Source organism: Delphinus delphis, chromosome 1, assembly GCF_949987515.2.
Source record: "Delphinus delphis chromosome 1, mDelDel1.2, whole genome shotgun sequence".
In the NCBI taxonomy this organism is placed as follows: domain Eukaryota; kingdom Metazoa; phylum Chordata; class Mammalia; order Artiodactyla; family Delphinidae; genus Delphinus; species Delphinus delphis.
Genome location: NC_082683.1, coordinates 36,627,163 through 36,641,534, shown reverse-complemented (window position 1 = coordinate 36,641,534; position 14,372 = coordinate 36,627,163). Strand labels below are relative to the sequence as shown.

The 14,372-nt window shown below is 39.3% G+C and overlaps 1 protein-coding gene across 2 annotated transcripts in view; it reads left to right on the top strand.

Annotated features, from left to right (window-relative positions):
* Positions 1–14,372, top strand: part of EIF2B3 (eukaryotic translation initiation factor 2B subunit gamma) — a 150,945-nt gene that overhangs the window by 41,868 nt on the left and 94,705 nt on the right. The gene's annotated exons all lie outside the window — the stretch shown is intronic.

Here is a 14,372-nt window from a genome sequence, read left to right as displayed (position 1 = left end):
TTTTGATATGAGATGAGAAGAAAATTAGGACAGAATGAAATATTTCGTATCTACAAAAGAATATGTGTGATAGAAATACTCCCTTGCTTAGCTTATAAAAATGGCATTCTTTTTTTTTTTAAGATGGATTATATTTTAGCATATGTGTATGCTGATGGGAATGATCTCGAAGAGGAGGAAATTGATGACAGAGAAAAGAAAGCATTCAGCTATTCAATTCAACTATATTTTTCCTAGCTACAATATACTAGTCACTGTGCTGGGCTCTTGGGATGAACAGTGAATAAAACGAAGTCCCTGCCCTTATGAAATTTATCGAGTAGATTAGAGGGAATGTGATCCAGTGTGCAAGTGGGTAGGTTTGCCTTAGATTGGGGGAGAGACAGTTAATCCATTATTACAGACAGAATATGTAATATGTAATGCATGTACATTTGTTAACTTTTTGCCACAAAGATGTTCGCTGCTTCTGTTTTCTCATTGAAATAAGAAGTGAAGCCACCAGCTAAGAGTAAGGAAGGGAGAAGATTATTGAAATTTTAAGGAAGGATGAGAAGATATGAAATCATCTCAGAGGATGTAAGAGTTAATTTACTAGAGGGCTTGCCTGGTGGCTCAGTGGTTAAGAATCTGCCTGCCAATGCAGTGGACACGGGTTCAAGCCCTGGTCCAGGAAGATCCTACGTGCCGCAGAGCAACTAAGCCTCTGTGCCACAGCTACTGAGCCTGCGCTCTAGAGCCCGCAAGCCACAACTACTGAAGCCCACGTGTCTAGAGCCTGTGCTCTGCAACAAGAGAAGCCACCCCAATGAGAAGCCCACGTACTGCAATGAAGAGTAGCCCCCACTCGCAGCAATTAGAGAAAGCCCACGCGCAGCAACGAAGACCCAATGCAACCAAAAATTAAATAAATAAATAAATTTAAAAATAAAATAAATAAAATAAGTCTAGCAAATACTGTTATGAGTTTTTTCCACCTGTGTTCAGCTTCTTGGATTCAGGTGTAAAGTAGGCAAAGAGCTGGGATTTATCCAACATTGGAGCATTGCCAGATGAGTACAAGGGATAGAGTGGTGAGGAAGGCAAAGATGTATATAAGGGAGTAATTATAGTGATTGACCACCATAAGCTGTGTAAGTGAGGTCAGCAGGGGAACGAGGATGTGAAAAATCAGTGTAGTGAATGAATCAAGGATCCTGTTAGAATCAGAATTGCTGGATTCAGAGTACCAAAGTAAGTGAGTTGGAAAAATAGGGGAAGGTGGTGGTCAGAGAATAGGATGTAAGCTCAGTGAGGACAGGGATTTTTGTTTTGTCCACTGCCATATCTCTAGCCCCTAAAATAGTACCTGGTCATATTAAGGGTTCAATATGTGTGTGTTTTATGAATTAATAGGATATTTTAAAATGAGACTTTGGAGATAGTGCAGTTATTGGTAATGCCAAGGAATAGGGTATGACAAAATGGTTGAGTGAGGTGGAGCAAAAAATAATCAGAAGTGAGGTCAAGGAAATCTAACATAAGGATGTTGAAATTACTGAGGTAATAAAAGAAGGAATGAAAGAGAGGAAGATAGTTCTAAAGTAGTTTTTTTAAAATCTTAATAAATATTTATCAAAGTTATGTGTGCACATCATTTAAAGAGTTCAGCAGTTCAGAGTTTGTCCCTAAAAATTTTAGTCCCCTGTCACCCTCTCCCCATAGTCTTTACGATAAAGGTAATCACATTCTCTTCTTTTAGCTAATTATTTTGCCTTTTACCTTTGTATCTCTAAATAACATGCTTAAGTGGTTACTTTCTGTTTTAGACACTACTTATTGATTCCCTACTATGACAGATGAGGATTTTGCTCCTTCTAATATAGTTATATTGTAATTTTGGAAGATCAATATTTAGTGTTTGACTATGTAGTTTGACCGTGTAAACTGCTGAGCCTTGTGGTCATCTACAATTTTTTTCCTTTGCCACACCATTTTTTTCCCTGCAAGGTAATAATCATAGCTTGTCTTTCCTATGCTTAGTTTTCTATGAATTTATTGATTAACCCCAACTTTTTACTGGTTGTCTAATCGTCTCTCAAGATATTTAGACTCCTCAGCTATTCTGTCAATTTAATCTTCCTAAAGAAGTCTCTCCCAGAGTAGTAGTGATTGCCTTCCATGCCTGGTGTGTGTGTAGTTATCATTCTGTCATCTCCCTTCGCCATCATGAGGATTTACTTTGCCTCTTTTCTTCAATTTCCTGGAATCCATATTTTCCTTTTTCTTGGTTTACTCCCTTGTTTTTCTGAAAAACATACTAGAGCTTCCTGACAAAATTTGTTTGGGAGCTAAATTTTTTGAGACCTTGCATGCCTGAAAAATCTCTTTATTCTACCCTCATACTTGATTGTTTGACAAGGTATAGAATTCTCAGTTGAAAAGCTGATCCTTAAGAATTTTGAAGGCATTGCTCCATTGTCTTTACCTTCCAGTGTTGTTAAGTCCTAAACTTTTGTAATTACTAATCTTTTGAATCTGATCACCTTTTTCTCTGGAAATTTGTATCATCTTCTCTTTGTCCCAAGTGTTCTGAAATTTCATGATGATGTACTTTCATGTGAATCTGTTTTATCCATGTGAGCCCTCCACTCAGTGAAACCTTTCAACTTGGATATTCATATCCTTCAGTTTAGGGGAACTTTAAAAAATCATTTTGTTGATGATTCTTATCTATTTTTTTCTGTTTTTTTTTTTTTTTTCTGGAAACTTACTATTCTGATAATGGATCTCTTAGACTGGTATTCTAATTTTCTTATCTTTTCTCTCATATTTTCCATTTTTTTTATCTTTTTGCTCAAATTTTGTGTATGGATGGAGCATGTCGACTATGAGCTTCACTGTAGGGGGTGATATGGTAATGTGGTTGGGCTCTTTCAGGGGAATCTCTTACATCTGTATCTTTAGGTTTTTTCTCTTTCTACTGGCATTCTAGGAAATGAATGAGGGTCAGGGCAGGGAGGGGAAGTGGGTGTCTCAGAATCCTGTATATATTCTTTTTTAAATCCCCCCTTTTCTCTAAGGTCCATCCCCTCTCCCTACTGCCAGCTGTGATTATGCTTCTTCCCCAGTCCAGATATCCTCTATTTTATTCTCTTCAGCTATCTACCGCGGTGGGACCTGTGCAGTAGTTGGGTTGCACAGAGTAGAAAAGAGGGATCTTTCAAAGGGCCTTTTTATTTTAACCCCTCCCTTCCCAGCTTTCTACTCATATCAATTTCTGAGCCTTTTGGGGAGTCTGGTATAAACTGAGTTGGTTCTCAGTTTTCCTACGACTGACTTAGGAGTCATTGTTTTCAATGTTGTATTCTCTCCCATTTTTCCTGTTTTTGGGCATTTATGCCCATTTAAAATATCCTGTTACTATTATTCCATTGATGTTTTGGGAAAGGGAAATATAGTTGTGCCTCTTCAATCTAACATCTTTACTTAAAACTTTCACAGTCTCTAAAGGAGAAGGGTGACAAGGGAGTTTTGTAGCTGACTGCAACGAGGAGGAGTAGGTGATTTTGTCTGTTGTCATGTGCTTCATGTCATGAACTGGGGTAATGGAGTGAGAGAAATGGCCTGGAAATGATAATGAGTAAGGAGTTTACTTACTCCATCTCTGGGCCCTTTGGTTGGAGGACAGTATGAAGGACAGAGAAAATGTCCTAAACAATTCCTTCGGTTCTTTTATAATCAAGAGTGATAGACTGTTAGGACCTTAGAATTAGACATCTAATCTAATCTTTTACCCTCCACAAGAATCTATTCCCATGGAGGTTATGCTAGGCTGTGTTTGAAAACCTCCAATGGGTATTTCTCATGAGCTTCTAGATATCAGAAAGTTTTTTGTAATGTTGAACTCATCACTGCTTCTTTTTTGTTTTGTTTTGTTGGCCACACCATGCGGCATGCGGGATCTTAGTTCCCTGACCAGGGATCAAACCCGTGCCTCCTGTAGTGGAATCACAGAGTCTTAACCACTGGACTGCCAGGAGCACTCATCAGTGCTCCTCTTAAATTTCTACTTTTTAATCATATTCTGTCCTTGAGCAATCAAAACACACGATCTTCCTCTTCCAGTGGCAGCCTTTCAGTTATTGGGTCCCCAAGTTCTTCTCTTCTCCTGTTTAAGGATTGCTAGTTCCCATAATTTGCAGACCTGTCAGCATCCCTGTAACTTCCTCTGACCTCTGTGATTTGTCAGTGTCTCTTTCAGAATGTGATGTTCAGAAATGTGGTCTGAACAGTGCAAGTCACAGTGGTATTATTTACATTCTATGATCTGGAAGTCATTATTATAAGAGATTTATTAATTTTTTATTGAAGTATAATTAATAGACTTACAATATCATATTAGTTTCAGGTTGTACAACATAATGATTGGTATTTTTATGCATTACAAAATGATCACAGATTTATTAATTTCAATAAAGGCAAAGTCTTATAATCATACAGTACTTTACAGTTTTCAAGTATCATACATATTATTCTGAAATACAACCTATCTTCTAGTTTTTCATTAAGCATGATTTAGTTTTAAATAGTAAGATGCCTGACCAAATTTAAATGTAACATGGGTATGTATAAAGAGGACATAGATTTGTTTAGCACCACTATTATTGTTAGGGGGTGTGTGTGTGTGTGTGTGTGTGTGTGTGTGTGTATTTTGGAAGGCAATGTGATGGGAAAGGGGCAGATCACATAGTGTTTCTGAGCCTATTTTTTTGTCTGTAAAATGAGTTTAACTATATTGATGTTTTAGAATTACGTGAATTTAGAATTAAATGAATAAAGTATATGTAAGAGCTTTGTAAATGGTAAAATGCTGTCCAATTTTAAGTTATTTGTCTTTGCCATCAACTTAGAGGTAGCATAGCCTTAGAGAACCAGTTGAACTGACAGTAGCAGGTAGAGTGTAACTAGTTTCTGGAATCTTTATGGATTGGAATTCTAAAAGTATGTGGTTAGTCAGGCTGTTGCTAAAAAGGTGTTCAGAGACACATCCTTTAATGAATTAACTTGGATTGTTGCATTCTCTTTAACCAGAATGGTTACCTGATTCTGGATTTTTGTGCCTAACTGACTTAACTGAGAATTGCCATGCATGCCATACATGGATTATTCCTTTCGAATTAATTCAAGTTTATTTATTTATTTTAATTTATTTTTAATGAAATATAGCTGATATAAATAGTATATGTTACAGGTGTGCAATACAGTGATTCACAATTTTTAAAGGTTATACTCTATTTATAGTTATTATAAAATATTTACTATATTCCCCATGTTGTGCAGAAAGAATTCAAGTTTAATTAAATGTGCTGAGCCTCAAAATTATACTTAGGGACTTCCCTGGTGACGCAGTGGTTAAGACTCCATGCTCCCAATGCAGGAGGCCTGGGTTCAATCCCTGGTCAGGGAGCTAGATCCCACATGCATGCCACAACTAAGGAGCCCGTCTGCCGCAACTGACAGGGCACAACCAAATAAATAAATAAAATATTTAAAAAAAATTATACTTGGGCTTCCCTGGTGGCGCAGTGGTTGAGAATCTGCCTGCCAATGCAGGGGACACGGGTTCGAGCCCTGGTCTGGGAAAATCCCACATGCCGCGGAGCAACTGGGCCCGTGAGCCACAACTACTGAGCCTGCGCGTCTGGAGCCTGTGCTCCGCAACGGGAGAGGCCGCGACAGTGAGAGGCCCGCGCACCGCGATGAAGAGTGGCCCCCGCTCGCCGCAACTGCAACTAGAGAAAGCCCTCGCACAGAAACGAAGATTCAACACAGCTAAAAATAAATAAATAAATAAATAAATAAATTTGGAAAAAAAAAAAAAAAATTATACTTAACATGATTTAATCTTTCCTCATGATTCCCAAAGTGGATTAGAAACTCAGGACTTTAGGGTCACCACCATCATTAATGCCACTGAACCCAGAGCCTAGCTGTAGATAAAGAATTAAGAATAGCTTGACCCTTGTAATCATACAGTTTTATGCCATGAAGGGCTTCAGAGTTGGTACAGCCCTCTCATCTTATAGATGAGGAAACTGAGGCCCAAAGAGGGAATGACTTATCAAAGTCACATGTGGAATTAATAGGAAAAATAAACATATCTAATCTTAGAAGTTACCTTTGGGGGGTGATAAAACCTTGATTTTAGTTTCTTTTTTTTTTAACTAGTTAATTGTCTGTTTCTCATATTGTTATAAACTCCCCTCTTTCACAGCCCTCTGCTGATCTTCCGAGCTTTCTGGTTTCTAAGTAAACTAGACACTATTTCTGTGTCATATACTTCAGGATAAAATTAATATTCAAGGGCTTCCCTGGTGGCACAGTGCTTGAGAATCTGCCTGCCAGTGCAGGGGACACAGGTTCGAACCCTGGTCTGGGAAGATCCCACATGCCGCGGAGCAACTAGGCCCGTGAGCCACAACTACTGAGCCTGCACGTCTGGAGCCTGTGCCCCGCAACAAGAGAGGCCGTGATAGTGAGAGGCCCGCGCACCACAATGAAGAGTGGCCCCCGCTTGCCGCAACTAGAGAAAGCCCTCGCACAGAAACGAAGACCCAACACAGCTAAAAATAAATAAATAAATAAAAATTAATATTCAAGTTACAGGCAGAAAATATGTAATGTAAGAGCATACTCTGTGGTCTGAAATGAGGCAATGATGCATTTATCTTGTGGAGTATTTGTGTCTGACATGAAGAAAAAGAATGAAATTATTTAATATAAATTCAGAATAATAAGTTATTTCAAAGCGAAGGTTTGATTTGAGAGAACAAAAAGCTTTTGTTATTTCTCTATTAATGTCAGTGCATTTGGAGATTAAAATTAAATTACAGATATCTAAATCCTGGAAGGGAAGTGACCAGCATTTTTATGTAGAACTCATTTAACAGAAATTAACACATTCTCAGTTAGTTTTTAGTTTCACACAGGAAAGATGAGTAGAATTCTTCTATTTGTTCTATACTGAAGAGGAAAACTTAACGTAGGAAGGTGAATCAACTAAAAATGTTATGACTATAAGTATTGAACCTACATTTTAAAATTATAAGTGTAGCATATCACCCTCTAGCCATGCTGTCCAGGACAGCAGCATCTGATTTCTTTCCTTTCAAATATCTCTGTCTTTTCTTTGGAGGCAGCAGGTTCGTTCCCTGCCTCATTGCTTTAGGAAGCTGCCAAATTACCTCTGTGATCCCTGTCCTAACTCCAAACAGTCACAATATCTACAAAGGGTACTCAGCTCTGTCAGAAAGTCTGATGTTTCTAAACATCTAAAATTGGATTTTTTTGGACTTCCCTGGTGGTGCAGTGGTTAAGAATCCACTTGCCAATGCAGGGGATACAGGTTTGATCCCTGGTCCGGGAAGATGCCACATGCTGTGGAGCAACTAAGCCCATGCACCACACCTACTGAGCCTGCGCTCTAGAGCCCGCGAGCCACAACTACTGAAGCCTGCACACCTAGAGCCCATGCTCCGAAACAAGAGAAGCCACTGCAATGATAAGCCCGCGCACCACAACAAAGAGTAGCCCCCGTTCGCCACAACTAGAGAAAGCCCACTCGCAGCAACGAAGACCCAACGCAGCCAAAATTTAAAAAAAAAAAAAAAGGATTTTTTTTTTTGCTTGTTTAAACAAAAATGTATATTTGTTGAAATATAATTCACATATCATACAATTCACCCATTTGAATGTACAACACACTGGTTTTTAGTATATTCACAAATACGTGTAACCATCATCATACTCAATTTTAGAACATTTTCAACACCTCAAAAAGAAGCCCCAGCCGTTTCACTATTACTCTCCCCCCCACCCCCACCCCGCACTCCCCGTTCACCTTAAACAACCACTAATCTACTTTCTGTCTCTGTAGATTTCCCTGTTCTGGACATTTCATATGATGGAATCATCCAGTATGTGGACTTTCACGTCTGGCTTCTTTTCATTTAGCATGTTTTCAACGTTCATGCAAGTTACAACATCCACTTGTGGCCCACCATATCTGTGGGTTCTACATCCACAGATTCAACCAACCATGGATCAACTATATTCAGAAAACAATTCTGGAAAATTCTAAAAGCAAAACTTGAATTTGCCAGAGTTCCTTGTATGATTTAGATACTGATTTCTTGTTGATTTTTTTTTATTGAAGTATAATTACTTTACAGTGTTGTGTTAGTTTCTGCTGCACAATGGTGAATCAGCTATATGTATACCTATATCCCCTTCCTCTTGGACCTCCCTCCCACCCCACCCCCGCTCCGTCCCACCTATCTAGGTTGTCACAGATCACTGAGCTGAGCTTCCTGTGCTTTATAGCATGTTCCACCTAGCTATCTATTTTACACATGGTATTGTATATATGTCAGTCCTGATCTCCCAATTCATCACACCCTCCCCTTCCCCCGCTATGTCCACATGTCCGTTCTCTACATCTGTGTCTTTATTCCTGCCCTGCAAATAGGTTCATCTGTACCATTTTTCTAGATTCCACATATATACGTTAATATATGATATTTGTTTTTCTCTTACTGGCTTACTTCCCTCTGTATGACAGACTCTAGGTCCATCCATGTCTCTGCAAATGACCCAATTTTGTTCCTTTTTATGGCTGAGTAATATTCCATTGTATATATGTACCACATCTTCTTTATCCATTCATCTGTCATTGGACATTTAGGTTGTTTCCATGTCCTGGCTGTTGTAAATAGAGCTGCAGTGAACATTGTGGTACATGACCCTTTTTGAATTATGGTTTTCTCAGGGTATATGCCCAGTAGTGGGATTGCTGGGTCGTATGGTAGTTCTCTTTTTAGTTTTTTAGGAACTTCCATACTGTTCTCCACAGTGGTGGTATCAATTTACATTCCCACCAACAGTGCAAGAGGGTTCCCTTTTCTCCACACCCTCTCCAGCATTTGTCATTTGTAGATTTTCCGATGATGGCCATTCTGACCAGCGTGAGGTGATACCTCATTGTAGTTTTGATTTGCATTTCTCTAATAATTATTGATGTTGAGCCCCTTTTCACATGCCTCTTGGCCATCTATCTGTATGTCTTCTTTGGTGAAATGTCTATTTAGGTCTTCTGCCCATTTTTTAATTGGGTTGTTTTTTTTGTTTTTTTTTTAAGAAGATATTGGGGGTAGGAGTTTATTAATTTATTTATTTACCTTTGCTGTGTTGGGTCTTAGTTTCTGTCCGAGGGCTTTCTCTATTTGTGGCAAGCGGGGGCCACTCTTCATCGCGGTGCACGGGCCTCTCACCATCGCGGCCTCTCTTGTTGCGGAGCACAGGCTCAGTAGCTGTGGCTCACGGACCCAGTTGCTCCGCAGCATGTGGGATCCTCCCAGACCAGGGTTCGAACCTGTGTCCCCTGCACTGGCAGGCAGATTCTCAACCACTGCGCCACCAGGGAAGCCCGTTTGTTTGTTTTTTTGACATTGAGCTCTATGAGCTGTTTGTATATTTTGGAGATTAATCCTTTGTCTGTAGCTTCGTTTTGCAAATATATTCTCCCATTCTGAGGGTTGTCTTTTCATTTTGTTTATGGTTTCTTTTGCTGTGCAAAAGCTTTTACGTTTAATTAGGTCCCATTTGTTTATTTTTGTTTTTATTTTGATTACTCTAGGAGGTGGGTCAAAAAGATCTTGCTGTGGTTTATGTCACAGAGTGTTTTTCCTATGTTTTCCTCTAAGAGGTTTATAGTGTCCGGTCTTACATTTAGGTCTTCAATCTTTGAGTCAACTTTAAACAAGGACAAGGAGGTGACAGGAAGTGTGCCAACATTTACTGATGCTTTTGTTTGCCCGTAGCAGGTTGAACTCTGGGGATACAAAGGTAAAAGAGCTCCTTATGAAGCTCGAAGTCTAGATGGGAAAAAAATTGTAATCCAGTTTAGTGATTTGAGGTCAGTAATGGATCAGAAAAGACTTCATCTCTAGATGAGATAATATATTGGCTCTTCCCTTTCTGATAATTGTGACAAGACCAGAATCTTGATTGATGAATGTGTGGTGGGGTGGAAAGAGAGACTAGGGAATGCATTCTTGGCAGTTTACTCTAGCAAATTAACATTAACTATGTGGAGGGAGGATTGTGAGAAAGAAGGCTGAATTAGGTAGGTGAAGTCATATTTTGAAGACGCTTAATGTCATGCTAAGCAATTTGAACTCAATCCTGTGGAGTAATGATCTCCAAAATGGAGTGTTCTCAAAGCCAGAGGGTGTGCAGGATGGAGTTCCAGAGGTAGATATTAGAACATCTATAAATAAATAAATAAATTAGAGTATCTAGTTCTTTTTAATTTTATCTCTTCTTTTAAATCTATTTTTATATATGTTATAGAAAGAGCATATTATATCATTTATAGTGATTTGTGTGTTTTGGGGTTTTTTTTATTTTTTTATTTTTGGCTGCATTGGGTCGTCATTGCTGCGTGCGGGCTTTCTCTAGTTGTGGTGAGTGGGGGCTACTCTTTGTTGCGGTGCGTGGGCTTCTCATTGTAGTGGCTTCTCTTGTTGTGGAGCACAGGTTATAGGCGTGTGGGCTTCAGTAGTTGCAGCACACGGGCTTAGTAGTTGTGGCTCACGGGCTCCAGAGCACAGGCTCAGTAGTTGTGGTGCACGGGCTTAGTTGCTCCATGGCATGTGGAATCTTCCCGGACCAGGGCTCGAACCCGTGTCCCTGCATTGGCAGACGGATTCTTATCCACTGTGCCACCAGGGAAGTCCCGATTTGTGTGTTTTTAAATAAATATTTTAAGTGGGAATAAGTGGATAGGTGTTTATCTTTTTTTTATTTTTATTTTTTGGTTTGGAGAACACTATTTTAGGGTGTCTTTAAGCAGAAAAATTAAATAAGCAGTGGAAATTGGAGTATGGATTAGAATATGGGAAAACTGCTGTGAGAGAGACCAGTTAAGAGACTGGAAAAGGGCTTCCCTGGTGGCGCAGTGGTTAAGAATCCACCTGTCAATGCAGGGGACACGGGTTCGAGCCCTGGTCCGGGAAGATCCCGCATGCTGCGGAGCAACTAAGCCCGTGCACCACAGCTACAGAGCCTGTGCTCTAGAGCCCGCAAGCCACAACTGCTGAAGCCCGCGTGCCTAGAGCCCATGCTCTGCAACAAGAGAAGCCACCACAATGAGAAGCCTGTGCACCTCAACAAAGAGTAGCCCCCGCTTGCTGCAACCAGAGAAAGCCCACACGCAGCAACGAAGACCCAAAACAGCCAAAAATAAATAATTTTTTTAAGTTAAAAAAAAAAAAGACTGGAAAAATATTTTGAGGCCTGAACTAAGACAGTGCAGTGGAAATAAAAGAGGAGGACTTGGGATCAGTGAGATGTGAGGAAGGGGTACTGGGTAGGAAAGAGAAGACTTCAGCCCTAGGCTATGGCCAGCTTTCTGTCTTCATATCCTAGATAGTGGTGACACTATAAGCTAAGGAGCAGAGGAAGGATATTTCGTTCTAAGCCTAAGGATTATCACATTTCTTATTTACATATTAAGTTGGTAATTCCTTCCTGCACCTGCTGGTCAAACCTTAGTAAAAACAAAGTGGCAGTTGGCTCTTTGCTGCAGACTGGGAATCTTTTCCAAGTATTTCAACCAGAATTGAGCATAGTGAGGTCTCCGTTGTAGTTAGCCATCAGTAATTATTAAAGCACCAAACTACTCTTGGGGATTGGATTGGGATTGGACCACATAGGTAATGTAAATTGTGACCATTCACAGTCACACCAAGTAGCTGAGTTCATTAGTTCCGTATGGGCAGGGGTGGAGTGTAGGGTGGTGATTTGGATCATAGCCATTGTTTGTGGAAGTGCTGCGTGGGTAAAAGCATGGTAAAAAACTGCCCTGACAGTTTTTTTCCAGGAGAGTAAGTGTGTTTTTCTTTCTCCTTTCTGTAGGAAATTGTTTGCCAGATTGTGTTATTTATAACAATCTGTCATGGAACAGCTTCCAGGAAAAGAAAAGAGACTAGTCCCCATAGCTCTCCCTACCTCCTACCCCAGCATTACCACCACACACACATACATCCGGTTTTGTTTTTTTCTTCTAGTTTTACTCAATGGTTTTGGCTTGATTGAAAATGTTCTTATAATGACAGATTTCTGGGCTTTGCCATGGCTTGGTAATTGGGTTTTCTAAACTTTGTCTGCTTTAGCCAAGACTAATTGGCAGCAGTTTGAATTTTGAATTCCTGAGTATCTTGAATACTAAAGTGCTATCTTCTACTTTCCCTTGAAGACCTTGTATGTTTCCACTTGGTGGAAAATGCACACATTTGCTGTCCTTTAGAGCTGTGCTTTTTGCCCTTGACATTGCCCTGGTTCCTCTAGAGGAGCAGGCTTGGGATAAAGCTCACTGAGGACTGTTAGAATAGTGAATAGGGAGGTCTTTGGAGATGCCAGTTGGTCTCTGCAGAAGATGAGGCATACTGTGGTGTTAGAAAAGAACTGGTCGCCCAAAACACAAGGCAGCTGAGGGTTGGTGTGTCCCAGGAACTTTCAAGTTAAGATATACAGTTGCTTCACAGTCCACACAGTCTATGTTTATTCATGGTTTGTGGTCACACATGATCAGAAATACTTCTGGCTCTTAACAGTTTTTCCACTTTAGTAGAAGAACATTTGCATTTCTAGAATGGGCTTTTCATTTTTAGAATAAAAATAAAAAAATAGTCATTTAATTTTCTTCCTGTTACAACTTTTATTAAAATGTAAAGAAAAATAGATAGCATTACGAAGATGTAAGGATGATTTCATTTTCCTTTTAGACTTCAGTTTCTTCTTCCAGGATTTCTAGCTTTGGAAATGAAGTACAGCTTGTCAGCAGAGACTTTCCTTTGGAAGTGGAGTTGCAGAGAAGACGGGAATGTGTTTGGTCTCAGTGAGAGTGGTGCATTCTCTGGGAGCAGAGGCAGGAAGAGGGCCTGATGGAATAGCACCTCCATCTGTATCCCAGGCCCTGCCCTTTCAGACTGAAGCCTTTCTTTTCACGCTGAGAACAGATGGCAACCAGACACGGGGGAGGGCCCTGTTCCTTGTGCTCCTTGGGGATTTTGCATTCAGCTTAGCAAAAAGTCATCTAAAAGCAAAGAGGTGAATGAGGCTGCAGACTGTTCACAATTATGCAGGATTTGTTTGACCTACACTATGCTGATTTATTTTTTGCAGATATTGAATGATAACAGCATTTATTTTCCAAGACAACATTGTCACCACTTGAGGCATCTGCATTGGGGTTGTTTTCTTCACTGTGGAGTACACTTAATAATTAAATTTATTGTGGAACAGTCAGCTTGCAGAAATCAGTCATCTTATTAAAGAAACTTAGAAAAATAGAAAGGATTTTTTTTCTTCAACAAACTGTCATTTTCATTATAAAGAAATGGGGCAACTTCTGTACTGCTGTAAGTGACATGTCTTTAGTAAATGGTCCATACTTCCTCCTTTCTAAGCATTGTTAACAAGAAGTAGGATTCTGCAAGCTATTTCTTCCTTAGCTTGCATGTATGTGGGCTGATCTGTTAATGTTTGACAGTTCCTGGATGGTGAGCTGCAGACTTAAGGAATTTTTTTTTCCTAAGAAGATGATGTTTATAGGAACTTTTTTTTTTTTTTAGCTCAGTTAAGATCCAGAAAGAATTAAGAGAGCCTTAAGTAGAAGAGTAGAAAAAAATCCAAATTTGAACTTCTTAAACTTAAGAGGCCTTCAAAAGGAATTGTTTAAGCTACAAACAATGAGTTAGATGTAGAAAAGGAAATGACAGTTCTGGTACAGATTCTGTATTCGGAATAAGAAATTGCAGGCAGTAAGATAAGGCATTCTGATGGTTGAGTCACTTCCTGAGCAAGTATGATTCTTTGCTTTCCTAGAATGTAAGTTGAAATTATCTATATTTTCCCCGAAAGCAGGAATCTTGATTTTAAATTAAAATCTTAGAAAAGTTGGAGCCACTTACAGAAATTTCCATGTAGATATTTACTTTATTCTTAAATCTGGAATAATTTCCTCCAGTGTTTTTCAGACTTTTTAAAATAGCAGAACCTGTACTGTTATGAGGATTAAATGAGTGCTTTTATACATACCTGAGGTTGTATTATAATTGTTTATTAGCTAGACTGATTTTCCAAAGAAGGGCACATTATAATATATTCATGTGTTAGTTATTTCCTAGTATTGTAGAAAAGTGACTTTAAGTTTTTTTTAATTAATTTTTATGGTATTATAGTTGCATTACTATGTTGTGTTAGTTTCTACTGTACAGTAAAATGAATCAGCTATACATATACATATATCCCCTCCTTTTTGGATTTCC